Raw genomic sequence first — 13,890 nt, forward strand, 5'->3', positions numbered from 1 at the left:
TAATGTCTGTGATACCTGGCTAGAGCTCCCGGCTAACTTCCTGGAGCTCTATCTCCTGAGAATTCAGTCTGGTCGATCCAATCCAAACCCTTGCTGCTCTGAGCAGCGCATCTACTCCAAGAGGGGGGGTGTGGGGGGGACTCCGAGCAGAGGGGCATTTTATCACGTCTTCGGTAGCGTGATTCTCACCCCGGACCTCCGCTATTTTGTCTTCTCTGGCTCTTGGGTAACCTTGCATTTGTGGTATAGGGCTGCTTTTTTAGTTTCAACTGTTGATTTGCTCCCCTATTCCCAATGAGGAACACAGCACTTTCTGAAGAGGACGATACATCCTACCTTCCCCATCTGCAGTCCCCGCTTTATATGTTCTCTTTCAGCTGCCGCTGAGTAATTGACCGTTGAACATTAACAGTTGGCCAGTTGCACCATAGGTAGCCTTGCTGGGCCCAAGACGGCTGGCGTTCACCAATCTGGCCCTTCTCTAGGCTGGGCACACAGCTAAACCGAATTTCTCAGCCACTCTTGCATCTACGAGCGAGGCCGTAACTGAGTTCTGGTCCGTGGAATTCGGGCAGAGTGGATGTATGCCGCTTCTAGGCATAACCTACGTATCATTCCACATAATGGTCTATGTGTACCTCTCGTCAGCTGTTGGCTAGATGGCCCCAGGGGTACCGAAGCCACAGAAAGAAAGCACCGAGTCCCTGAGTCATCATTTGGAGGACAGCCGTCCAGGAGAGCTGCTCCGACAAGAATGTCCACTAGCCCTTGCAGGGAAGAAGAAAGACACCTGTGACCGCGTGAAGCCACTGAGATCACCTACTCGGAATACATTGGCATTTCCACTTTGACGACTCCACTTAACAAAGACCTAGACGAAGACCATGGCAAGCTGTTCCGTATAATCTTTTTTTTTTCCCCCTGCAAGAATTTTAGCGGCACATGGCCATTCGCTTTGCCCTTTTTTTTTTTAATATGAAATTTATGGTCAGATTGGTTTCCATACGACACCCAGGGCTCATCCCAACAGGTGCCCTCCTCCAGGCCCATCAGCCACTTTCCCCTCTCCCCCTCCACCCCCCATCCACCCTCAGTTTATTCTCAGTCTTTAAGAGTCTCTTATGGTTTGCTTCCTTCCCTCTCTGTAAATCCCCCCCCTTCCCCTCCCCCATGGTCTTCTGTTAAGTTTCTCAGGATCCACATAAGAGTGAAAACATGGCATCTGTCTTTCTCTGCCTCACTTATTTCACTTGGCATAATCCCCTCCAGTTCCATCCACGTTGCTGCAAAAGGCCAGATTTTATTCTTTCTCATTGCCAAGTAGTATTCCATTGTATGTTCCGTTTCATCTTACCGACTATCTTCCTTCATTCTTACTCCTACGTCTCGAATTAGGTGCGATCCTTTGGCTCACCACCCTCTTAGGCTTTTCTACTTTCCTGGACATTTTTTTTTTTTTTTTTTTTCTGGGGGAAAGAAGGCAACCCTGTAGCAGATTCTTTCTGAAAGAGTCTTACGCCCAGCACTAATCCGTTCTTGGGCTGCAAAGTACTTCCCAAAATTCTTCCCGGAGGATTTAGGGACCATAAATAACGAAGACATCCGATAGATTGTGACATTTCCGTGGATTTGACTAAGTATGCAGTAAGTAAGTTTGATCCTAGGGTACTCTTTTATTATTTATTTCATAATAGTTGGTTGAGTACCTGTCCTTGGTTTTTTTTGTTTTTTGTTTTAAATCACCACTAGCCACCACCGCCCCCCCCCCAGGCCCAAAAGGGTTAGCAGGAACTTGAGAGTGGGGATTTTGAATTCATCTTTATATCTCTAGTAATGCCCAACACGTTATCCTTCAGATTCAAGCAGTCAGTAATTGTCTGTTGAACTTGATGGGGCGGATCGCCCGAGTTTTATCCACATACCCATGACCTCACTGATTCAGCGACTTCCTCTAAACTACCAATATGTGAACTTACAGGCAGGCTGATGTGGGATCCGCTGCGTACTCTGGGCAACATTTTCTTTTTTTCTAAACTCTTGCCCAGAACCCAGCGTGAATTTTTCAGCCAACCTTATCGAGATACAATTTACGCACAATAAAATGCGTAGGTACAAAGTAAGTAGTCTGATGAATATTGACAAATACTAACAGCCCTGAAACTTCTACATCAATAAAGATCTAAAACATTTTCACGACACCAGAAAGTTTCCTTATTCCCCTTGAAGTCAACCCCCTTCACCACACCGCTATCCCTGTTGCCCCAGGGAACAAATGAACTGTTTTTTGTTTTTTTTTTTAGTTTATTTTTTTTTTTTTTTAAATTTTTTTTTTTTCAACGTTTATTTATTTTGGGGACAGAGAGAGACAGAGCATGAATGGGGGAGGGGCAGAGAGAGAGGGAGACACAGAATCGGAAACAGGCTCCAGGCTCCGAGCCATCAGCCCAGAGCCCGACGCGGGGCTCGAACTCCCGGACCGCGAGATCGTGACCTGGCTGAAGTCGGAAGCTTAACCGACTGCGCCACCCAGGCGCCCCTAGTTTATTTTTTTTGACAGAGAAAGAGCACAAGCAAGGGAGGGGCAGAGAGAGAGGGAGACCGAGAGAATCCCAAGCAGGCTCTGTGCTCCGCACTGAGCTCCACGCAGGGCTTGAACTCGCGACCGTGTGACAATGACCTGAGCCAAAATCGAAGGTCGGACGCTTAACCGACTGAGCCCCCCGGGCGCCCCGAACTTTTTTCTGTAACCATAGATTAGTTCTCTGTGTTTTTTTTTTTTTTTTTTTTTTAATTTTTTTTTTTCAACGTTTATTTATTTTTGGGACAGAGAGAGACAGAGCATGAACGGGGGAGGGGCAGAGAGAGAGGGAGACACAGAATCGGAAACAGGCTCCAGGCTCCGAGCCATCAGCACAGAGCCCGACGCGGGGCTCGAACTCACGGACCGCAAGATCGTGACCTGGCTGAAGTCGGACGCTTAACCGACTGCGCCACCCAGGCGCCCCTCTGTGTTCTAAAACTTTATACAAATGGAAACTGTAGAGTATGTGCTCCTTTGTGTCTACCTTCTTTCACTCAGCACAGTGTTGGTGAGATTCGTCCAGCTTAGTGTTAGTGTGAGCAGTTCGTATCATTCGTGTTTATCGCTGGGCGGCGATCCGTTGTATGAACACGGCACATTTTGTGTATCTATTCATGTGTTGATGGACGTAAGTGTAGTTTCTAGTTTTCGGATATTAGGAGTAAAGCTGCTCTCACATCTTATATAAGTCTCATTCTTGTCATCACTTGGTATTGTGGTTGCTAGTATAAATTTACTTGTAACAAATGGTTCATTCTAGAAGGAGAGAGGGAGAGAGAGATTGAGAGGGAGAGAGAGAAAGGGGTTGGGGAGGGAGAGAGAAGAGACAAGGAGCCGGGAGGAGGGGAGAGGGGAGAAAAGAGGCAAAGAGAGGAGAAGAAAAAAAAAAAGTGCAGTATTTAAGACGTAGAGTCATAAATACAATCAGGTTTTCCCGGGTCTGCTCTGATCTCTTATCAACTAGGCTGCATTGCCTTTCAAGGGAGAACTATGAAGCCATATTCTTTCTGTTCTTGAGGGGGGGGCCTGAGCTGGACATTATGTAGAGTTTATTCTAGGAAGCCGGTGGTTTTTCGAGTATAATTTGGACAGGAAAAACTGCAATTCTAAAAGAATGATCTGCGTGTCAGGACCTGGTAATAATGTTGAAGTTCCTGTTCACGTTGTAAAACCTGGCTGTTTTGTGCTTGTGGGAGGAGACATCTTTTTTCTTTTGTTACCGCGTGAAAACGAAGCCTTTATTCCTTGCAGGCGCGTTCAAACTAATGATCAGCAAAACAGGCAAAAGCCAGTAGCTATGACAGATAATATGGGGAGAGAAGGGCAGGACATACATTCTTAAACTTCGCTTTTTTTTTTTTTTTTTTTTTTTTTCAACGTTTATTTATTTTTGGGACAGAGAGAGACAGAGCATGAACGGGGGAGGGGCAGAGAGAGAGGGAGACACAGAATCGGAAACAGGCTCCAGGCTCCGAGCCATCAGCCCAGAGCCTGACGCGGGGCTCGAACTCACGGACCGCGAGATCGTGACCTGGCTGAAGTCGGACGCTTAACTGACTGCGCCACCCAGGCGCCCCCGACTGCGCCACCCAGGCGCCCCTTAAACTTCGCTTTTACCTAAACAAGGACAAAGCTCATCTGGCTCAGTAGGAAAATACAATGAGTGTGATTATGAGGTATGATTCAGAGAACTAGTCTTTCTAGGGCAAAAGCGTGATCCTTCTGAGAATGGTGAATTTGAATACGCAAAGCAAAAGAGGCATTCTAAGCAGCGAGGCCAAAAAAAGCGGATTTAAAAAAATTCATTGGAAATGACCACCGTTATGAATATCTGCTCAGGATTGAAACTGTTCTCCTTATGGAGACATAATTTAAAAAAAGTTTTTTTAATGTTTATTTACTTTTGTGTGAGGGAGAGACAGCGTGAGCAGGGGAGGGCAGAGACAGAGGGAGGCACAGAGTCCGAAGCAGCCTCCAGGCTCCATGCTGAGAGCAGACAGCTCGTTGCGGGTCTCGAACCCACGAACCGCGAGATCATGACCTGAGCCGAAGTCAGACGCTGAACAGCCTGAGCCGCCCAGCCGCCCCGAGACGTAATTTTTTTTAAGTTTGTGTATTTATTTTGACAGAGACAGAGACAGCACGAATGGAGGAGGGGCAGAGAGGGAGAGAGAGAATCCCAAGCAGGCTCCACACTGTCAGCGCAGAGCCCGACGTGGGGCTCATGTCCACGAAGCTGTGAGAGTGTGACCTGAACCGAAACTTACATGTGTAAGTGAACCGACTGAGCCACCCGGGTACCCCGAGACCTAATTTGATGTCACTCGTCTGCTCCCCGGTGCGGGACTCCGGATCAGTAGTGCGCATCAGCTTTAAATCTAGAATACAGTGAATGAGAGAGGTGTCCCCAGCTTTGTCCCTTCGGGGGCCTTGCTGTGCATTCAGTGGGCAGCATCGCCCAGGGACAATCGGTGGGGAGTTCGCATTAAAAGAGACATTTGTCTCACGAACCACTAATCAAGTCTTACCCAGCGCCCTGACCACCACGGGCGAGGCCGAGATGGTGAGCCAGCACCCGCTCTGTTACGTATTTTATTAAGGCGCCTGTTGTCTGGAATACACGCAGTAAATGTGAGCTTCCTTTCCTTCACTCACTCATTCACTCATTCATTTCTGTACTTAGTATTTATCGAGGTCCTGCCGTGGACCGGGTACATGTTCTAGGTGCTGGGTGTACATAGTAATGAATAAACAGACAAGAATTTCTGCCTTCACACCAGCAGGGGGAGACAGATAATAAAAATAATAAGCAGGCAAACGATAGAAAGTATTAGGAAATGATGCACACGGAGAAGAAAAAAAGCAGAATAAAGGGAACGGGGGTTTTGGGGGCAGAGAGGGGGTGCCGCTGGGAGAATGATAAGCCGTTACTACTCTCACGTTTATTGAAGCCAGATTTCCCCTGGGCCAGAGACTGGGATTTATCTCACTACCATGACAACCTAGAACTATGTCGCAGTGATTCTAGATGGTCCATTCCGCACTCTGGAGGAGGAGCCTGAATTGGGACGTCACTGTGTTCAGTGTAGGTGATGACATCACCGTCACGCATCTCAGTATCTCGTGGTTATCAGGTGATAGGCCAAGACCCGGAAATAAGGTACCAGGGCCACCGCATGCCGTGGAAATTTTGGAGTGAATCCTGCCACCGCCCCAGGGCATACAGTGCATCTATTGACTGAGCGCCTGCTCTTTTTTCCTTTTCGTATAAATAGCATATCTTTCCTCAGGTCTAGAAATATCTGTTATGATACGGTTTTATCCCTGGCATGGTATTTTCCTTTGTATGTGTTGTGATTTCTGAACAATTCTTATTTTACGACATCTGGTTAATTTCCAAAATTTCACTGTGATGAAATGGTGTCACATGTAACTTTGGATATATCTGTGGTTTTGTCCTTAAGCTGATTTGCAGAAATGAGTTCAGAAGATAGGCAGGCTTTTAACATTTTTTGATGCAAGTTACCAATTGCCCACTAGAAAGCGTGAATTTGGCCCCGCCTGGCCAGCTGTGTATGAGAACGTTTATTTTCCTATATTCTTACCAATGTTTGTGACACCATTCTTTTTACTTCATTCGTTTTCTTTTTACTTCACTAATTTGAAGGGTGATACTTGGTATCTCATTAATGTTTCCAATTGCCCTATCTTTGATTGTGAGGTTTACTGGGATTTACAGGTTTCCTTTTGGAAATTGCTCATTTTTTTTTTTAATTTTTTTTTTCAACGTTTATTTATTTTTGGGACAGAGAGAGACAGAGCATGAACGGGGGAGGGGCAGAGAGAGAGGGAGACACAGAATCGGAAACAGGCTCCAGGCTCGGAGCCATCAGCCCAGAGCCCGACGCGGGGCTCGAACTCACGGACCGCGAGATCGTGACCTGGCTGAAGTCAGACGCTCAACCGACTGCGCCACCCAGGCCCCCGGAAATTGCTCATTTTTAACTGGGGTGTTTATCTCTTACTGATAGCTAAGAGCTCTTCCGATATTAAGGGTATCAGCTTTTTTTGGCCATATATGTTGCAAATATTTAACCAGTTTAACAATGTGCTTTAATTTTATTGATAGAGTTTCTAAAAGATATTGATGCTTTGGCAAGTAAAATATCTTAGTTAAATTTATTATGGCTTTCTTCCTGTGCTTTCTTGATAAGTGCTTTTTGTGCCCTCCCAAATTATTTAAATATTCGTTCAAATTCTCTTCATTTTCTATATTTTTAACATTTAGCTAAATGGTGATATGTGGAATTTATTTTTGTGTCTGGATTTATATAGGACTCCTGCTTTCCTTTTTCTCAAATGCTTGTCTGATAGTCTCAGGACCATCTCTTTTTTAAGAAAAAAATTTTTAATGTTTTTATTTCTTTTTGAGACAGAGAGAGACAGAGCATGAACGGGGGAATTCAGAGAGAGAGGGAGACACAGAATCCGAAACAGGCTCCAGGCTCCCAGCTGTCAGCACAGAGCCCGACGCGGGGTTCGAACTCACGGACCGCGAGATCGTGACCTGAGCCGAGGTCGGCCGGTTAACCGACTGAGCCACCCAGGCGCGCCCCTAAACAAATTTTAAAAAAATCATAAGAAAAACAAGCTCAGTTAAAAAAAAAAAAAAAGATTTCAAATGTGTGTAACAAAGACATTTTTGCTGGCAAGCATAAATGAAGTTGACGTGAGGTAACGTCATTGGGTGGGGTTGACTCTCAAGCCTTCCCCCCCCCCCCCGAAAACAAACGTAAATGCTGCATTTTCAAAATGTAAGAGTCTTTCCCCTCGTGGACTTTTGGGCCCGCTTCGACACCAGCCGAGTTGGCTCACTGAGCAGAACTCTCCTTGTAAGTCCTTTCCTCCTCTCTGTCTTTTCCCTGCTGGTCTCATTATTAAAAACATGCTACTGTCAAGTATAAGTGATGTTCCTCACTAAGTCCGCTCAATAATAGCGTTTTTCTTCCTTTCCCTGTGTGTTTCCTCCAAATCTAACGATGAGCCATCTTGCCTTAGCGAAAAATAAGATCCCAAGCCTCTGTGACTCTTCCCGGGCGCGCGGGCTGGCAGGACTGGCGGTCTGAGTGATTGATCCATAACCTTAGGGCACGCAGGCAATTATAAGTTGCCCACAAGCTTTGCTGTGCCAGCAGCGCAAGTGAAAAACTTGGGGATCTAATTCTGGATCCGCCGAGCTCTCTTTGTGTGATGTCACACGAAATAAGGGGGAGGGGAGGGTGGGGGGGAGGGGGAAGGAAGCAAGGAAGGAAGCTCCACTACCCGTCTCCCGGTCCACTTACCTACCTACATCTAGTATATTTTTTCGTCACATGTATTTATTTATTTTTTTTTTCAACATTTATTTATTTTTGGGACAGAGAGAGACAGAGCATGAACGGGCGAGGGGCAGAGAGAGAGGGAGACACAGAATCGGAAACAGGCTCCAGGCTCCGAGCCATCAGCCCAGAGCCCGACGCGGGGCTCGAACTCACGGACCGCGAGATCGTGACCTGGCTGAAGTCGGACGCTTAACCGACTGCGCCAGCCAGGCGCCCCTCGTCACATGTATTTAAAGTGGCGATACGATTCACACGCCCCAATGCCCATCCTTTTAAACGTATACGGTTCAGAGGCGCCTGGGTGGCTCAGTGGTTAGAGAACAAGGAAAACTGTATTTTCACTTCTAATCGTCATGAAACATGCTACTGATTACTTATTTGTTCTTCTCCGCCCATGCCTAATTTTTTTTCCCACTGCTGACCTTCAACATTTCCTTCTAGAGCCTTTCCACTAATTTAGGAACACGGGGCAGAGAAAAGCCAAGTGTCTGGTGTTCGAAGAAAAATGAAAGTCAGAAATAGCCCGTGGAAATCAAAGTTTCAATATTTCCTTTCCCACAACCCTGGGAGTTGTCAATGATTTTTATTTTCGCTAATGAGGCAATAACTCAAGAGCCGGTCCTCTTCTGTCAGGAGACAAATATTATGAAACAGAACTGTCATTTGTCTCTGAGCTCTGCCTTATGCAGGGGCGTATTGTGTGAGCTTGTAAGGAAAAAGGGCATTTTCTCAGCCAAGATGGAATGAGCTGTAATAGACTGATTACTAAATGGTTTATCATAAAAATCTCCGTACTGGAAAAGAACATTAAAGGTCATATGGTTCAATCTCCTGTCTACAAATACGCTCATTCAAAGCTTAAGGGCCACGTTAACATGTTTTCAAAGCTGCTAAACACTATCATCATCTAATTGTATGACTTCTCTCTTCCCAGAATGTTCTATGACACATGGATTTTCAAATCGATTGTCTAGAATTTTGTGACATTGAGAGAAATTGCGGACGTCCTAGACTAGGTTATGATGCTCTTAGGAAAATGATGGTTTTTCCAGAAGCAGAACTGGTTCACTTTTCTGTTTAGTTTAAGCTATTATTTACTGGCTGTAGGAGGAAAGCATTGCTCCTAATTTCCTTGTGGTTGATGGATGGTTAAATTAACGGCCCTCCAGGCATCACCTGTCCCTGTCTGCCCTTACGTAGTCCCCAACCCTCTCCACAGACACTAGGCTTTGTCATGTGACTTCTTTTGACCAATGGGATGTTAGCGGATATGACACAAGCAGAAGCGAGTAAAGTGCTCGTGCATTGGCATTTGCTTAGTCTCTTGTTGCTTTAATTTATTTTTATTTTTTTAAATTTTTTAAAATTTACATCCAAATTAGTTAGCATACGTACATGTACCACATCTTCTTTATCCATTCATCCATCGATGGACATTTGGGCTCTTTCCATACTTTGGCTCCTGTCGATAGTGCTGCTATAAACATGGGGGTGCATGTGTCCCTTCGAAACAGCACCCCTGTATCTCGTCGATAAATGCCTAGCAGTGCCATTGCTGGGTCGTGGGGTAGTTCTATTTTCAATTTTTTGAGAAACCATACTGTTTTCCAGAGTGGCTGCACCAGCGTGCATTCCCAACCTGTTGCTTTAATTAAAAAAAATTTTTTTTTAAATGTTTATTTATTTTTGAGAGAGACAGACTGAGAGAGAGAGACAGAGTGCGATCTGGGAAGGAGCAGAGGGAGAGGAAGACACGGAATCCAAAGCAGGCTCCAGGCTCTGAGCTGTCCGCCCAGAGACCGACGCAGGGCTCGACCTCATGGACCACGAGATCATGACCGAACTAGTCACTCAGGTGCCCCTCTCTTGCTGCTTTTGGAACCCAGTTTTCATGTGAACAAGCCTAGGCCAGTCATCTAGAGACAAGAGGACCAGCGAATAGCCAACAACTGCCGACATGTGAGTGAGGCCATCTTGGACCAGCGAATAGCCAACATCAACTGCCGACATGTGAGTGAGGCCATCTTAGACCATTCAGTCCCATTTGAGCCACCAGATAACTAAAACTGCTTGAGATGATTCCAGCAGAAGAACTACATAAGCTGAACTCAGTCCCGATTGCTGACCTACAGCATCCTAAGCAAATAAAATGGCTGTTGTTTTAAGTCACTTTGTTTTAGGGAGGTTTGGTTAGAAGCAATCGGTAACTGCTGCCTTCCTGGTATATAGTGAAGCCATCTACTTCTCTGGGGTGAGATTTTTCAGTTACCGTGTGAGGAAGAAACCTTGTGAAGTCAAAATTGTCATTGGACATCCCTTAGGCAGTTACCGTTTACAATCAAAGCAAACATTTTGGGAGAGATTGTTAATTTTCTTTTGAGCAACAGAAGGCTGGTGTTTGCAGCCGTGTGACGTGAAGCACCCATCCCGTATCTTCATTTTTTTAAATTAATTAATTTATTTTTGAGAGAGAGAGAGAGAGAGATTGAGAGATGGAGAGTGAGCAGGAGAGGGGCAGGGAGAGAGAGAGAGAGGGAGAACCCCGAGCAGGCTCCGTGCTGTCAGCACGGAGCTCAGAGCAGGGCTCCATCCCAGGAACTGTGAGATCATGACCTGAGCCGACATCAAGGGTTGGATCCTTAACCGACTGATTGACCCAGGTGCCCCTCTGTATCTTCAAATATTTGTTTTCCAATCCATTGGATCGTCACCAGAATCACTCCTCTCTTGCAAACGCCCCAGCCCCTCGTGCCTTTTCCCCTCATCATGTTTGCCTAGCCAGATTCTAACCCTGGTCAGAGGCAATTGTCCTACTCTGCATCGGTGGTGGAGAAACCGAAGTTTGCTGGAGAAAATGCCACAGCCTCTGTTGAAGATTCTCGCTTTACGTCTCCAGTAAGCCTTCAGTACTCCTGGCCGATCCTACTCTATTGCTCTTGTAAATTCACTTTCCAAACGTGAAACAACTGTTTCACGCTTTCTTCTCTCGTCTTTCATCTCCAATATCCCCTCCTTCCCCCAGCACCGAGTTTAGGTGCCGGGGTTCAGTGATTCCTGACAATCGGATGTACTCTGTCACCACCACCATGATCCAGTTAGAGAACACTTCCATCATCCCAGAAAGTTCTTCCATGCCTTTTTGTAGACATATGTTTTCTTGTTTCTCTCGAGTACATACCTGGAATGGAATTGCAGGGTCGAATTTGCCGCCAAATCCAAGCACCGATGAGTTTTGGCCAGCATCGCCGCAGGCAGCTTTGCGGTGACTTTCTCTGGTAACTGATTTGCTGGCCATCCCAGGCCTGGGCCACCTCAGCGAGCTTCCCTGTCATCAGAGGGACCATACCCTCTCCAACAAGGTTGTGAAGCTCTGAAATGGTGCCCTTCTCCCGGTTTGTTTCTTCCCTGGCTGCTTTCGCAAAGCCTTAGAGACGGTGGCTGCTTCCTCCACTGCTGTTCCCGTAGACTTAGTTTCACTCTTCTTCGTAGTTAAGCCCCTGTTACTAGTGGATGATGACTTACACTGAATTTTCCCTCTGCAAATGATTGGTCTGGGTTTGGGGTTTTTGTCTCCTGAGTGGATTCCGATCTTTTCTACTGTACCTCAAGAACGTGTCCTGAAATACCCACCCCTTCCCGTTTCTATTGCTAGCAGCCAAGACCAAGCCCCCAACATTTTTTCTTGAACAAATGCAACAGCTTTCTACTTTTCTACTTTTCTATTGTCCTGTCCCCAGACTTCTACAGTCCATTCGTATAACGGCCATAGTGAGCCACCCCCCCTTTTTTTTATAGTAAGCTGCACACCCAGTGTGGGGCTTGAACTCATCACCCTGAGATCAAGAGCCGCGTGGTCTACGTACTGAGCCAGTGAGCTTTCAACGTAAATTCAATCATATTACTATACTGCTTAAAATCCTCCGATACGAACTTCTGGTTTTAGCTTAGAGATGGAGACGGCTGGCATGAGGGTCTCTCCCATCCACCCAACAGTGAAAACCTGGACAAAGTGGAAATTAGTGGTTTTTCTTGAATGAGCCAGAAGACTTGAGGTTATAGGACAACCACCCAACCCAACAGCTGAAGGATGCCAAGTTCTTGCAGGGATATATGGGACCTGCGCGTTGGCTTACCTGGGGCCGAGGCCGTCCGACTCCATACGAGCTGGCCAGAGGATTCCGCCAACAGCTCTTAAGAAACTGCTCGAGGCCAAGTGTGGGCTGGTTTGAAGACGTCACCCTCTTGCAGGATTTTCCTCCACAAACCCCAGCACGCACTCCTAGGGAAGTTCAGGGAGAATTGTGACAAAACTTCCCATCGGGCTGCTGGCTGGCAGAAGCTTACCGTTGGCCACAGGAGCCATTGCTGACGCTCTGCTCAGCCCGTCTTTCCTACTTCCCCATGGAAAAAACCCTACATTTCCAGGGGAGCACACAGCACGAGTAGTTAGCTCAGGGCACTGGTGAAAACCCACCGTAGTTGAGAAGACAGAAGAAAAAAAAGAAACTCTACCTCTGAAGGAAAACCGAGAATATGTGCTAGGTAGGGGCGCCTGGCCGGCTCAGAAGAGCATGTGACTCTTGATTTCTGGGTCCTGAGTTCGAGCGCCACACTGGGTGTAGAGATTACTAAATATATATATATATATATATATATATATATATATATGTAAATAAACTTACCAAAAAAGAAGAATGTACATTAGGCCAAAACTACAGCTGGAGAGTCCAGAGCTCTTGTGAGACTCAGAGACTCTGCCTAAGACCGATGCTTAGTCAGACCAGTAGAGAATGCTCTCGTCTCCTGCCCCTCATCACAGGTCAACAGGCAACATGTCAAAATAACAGTACAATAGAGTGGGGGGCGTGTCGAGGGGGGATTTGCAAGAGACCCACACTTTCAGTGCCATGGCACACACGGGAAATCCAAGGCCAGAAGAGGAGACATTGAGAAAGTAACTCGGGCAAACCAGCCCACATCAAGCGTTTTCCAAACGACCTGACTTATCTTGCTCGCTGTTGTGTCTCTGGGACGTAACAGTCCGGGCGCTTTGTAAGTCCTCACTGAACGACGAGCGAATGACCCTCTCTTAGCTGCTGCATCCAGAGACCAACTGAGAGAACATCAGATTCATATCTCATGGAATGAAACGGTCGGAATGCGCTGATATTTAAATGCCAATTTGTTTCCATTTAAATGTATTCACATAAGCAATATTTAACTTATTATCATTTCTGTCTTTCATTCTTTTTTAACGAATGTAGTTTAACCCGTGTAAGTGAAATGAATAGGTGATGAAGTCCCACTGTGGTATCTCTTTCCTTTAAGCAGCGATCTGTGCCCTAGAAACCCCGTCAGAGTTGCAACCATGCAAGCTACGTGCTGTTGGTTGCTGTATCTTCACCTGAAATGACTGGTTTTCAAAATTATTCAAATGAGGATTCGATCAAGGAGATGGCCTCATTCATAAACAGCTGGCTGAACATTAATGATGAATCAAAGCCAATCTGGAAAAAGCAAGCTCACTATTTTGGGGATCATAATAGACACAATCCCAGAATCTTCACTCATTTAAAAAATGTGCAGGGGTGGGGGACATTGGGAGGGGAACCCAAATATCAACGAAATGCCTCATCTTTGTTATTATATTGTCTTACGGGGTGACCTTCAGCTCGCTGGGCATCTGTTTCTTATCTGTAAATTGGTAGAATCGGACCAGTGACCTCTAGGTCTTAAAATTGCTAAAGAAAATCAAAGAAAAAAAATCTAGAATAGATAGCATTGCCGAACTGAGAATTCTACTACATTCCTCTCCACACGCACACGTGCACGCGTGCACACCTTGTTGTCTTGGTGATAAAACAATTTCTTTTTTAAGTGTTTATTTATTTTTGACAGAGAGAGACAGAGTGCGAGCAGGGGAGGGGC

Source organism: Lynx rufus, unplaced genomic scaffold, assembly GCF_022079265.1.
Source record: "Lynx rufus isolate CCGP_SWC_20201006 ecotype Redwood Valley unplaced genomic scaffold, mLynRuf1.p SCAF_14, whole genome shotgun sequence".
In the NCBI taxonomy this organism is placed as follows: Eukaryota; Metazoa; Chordata; class Mammalia; order Carnivora; family Felidae; genus Lynx; species Lynx rufus.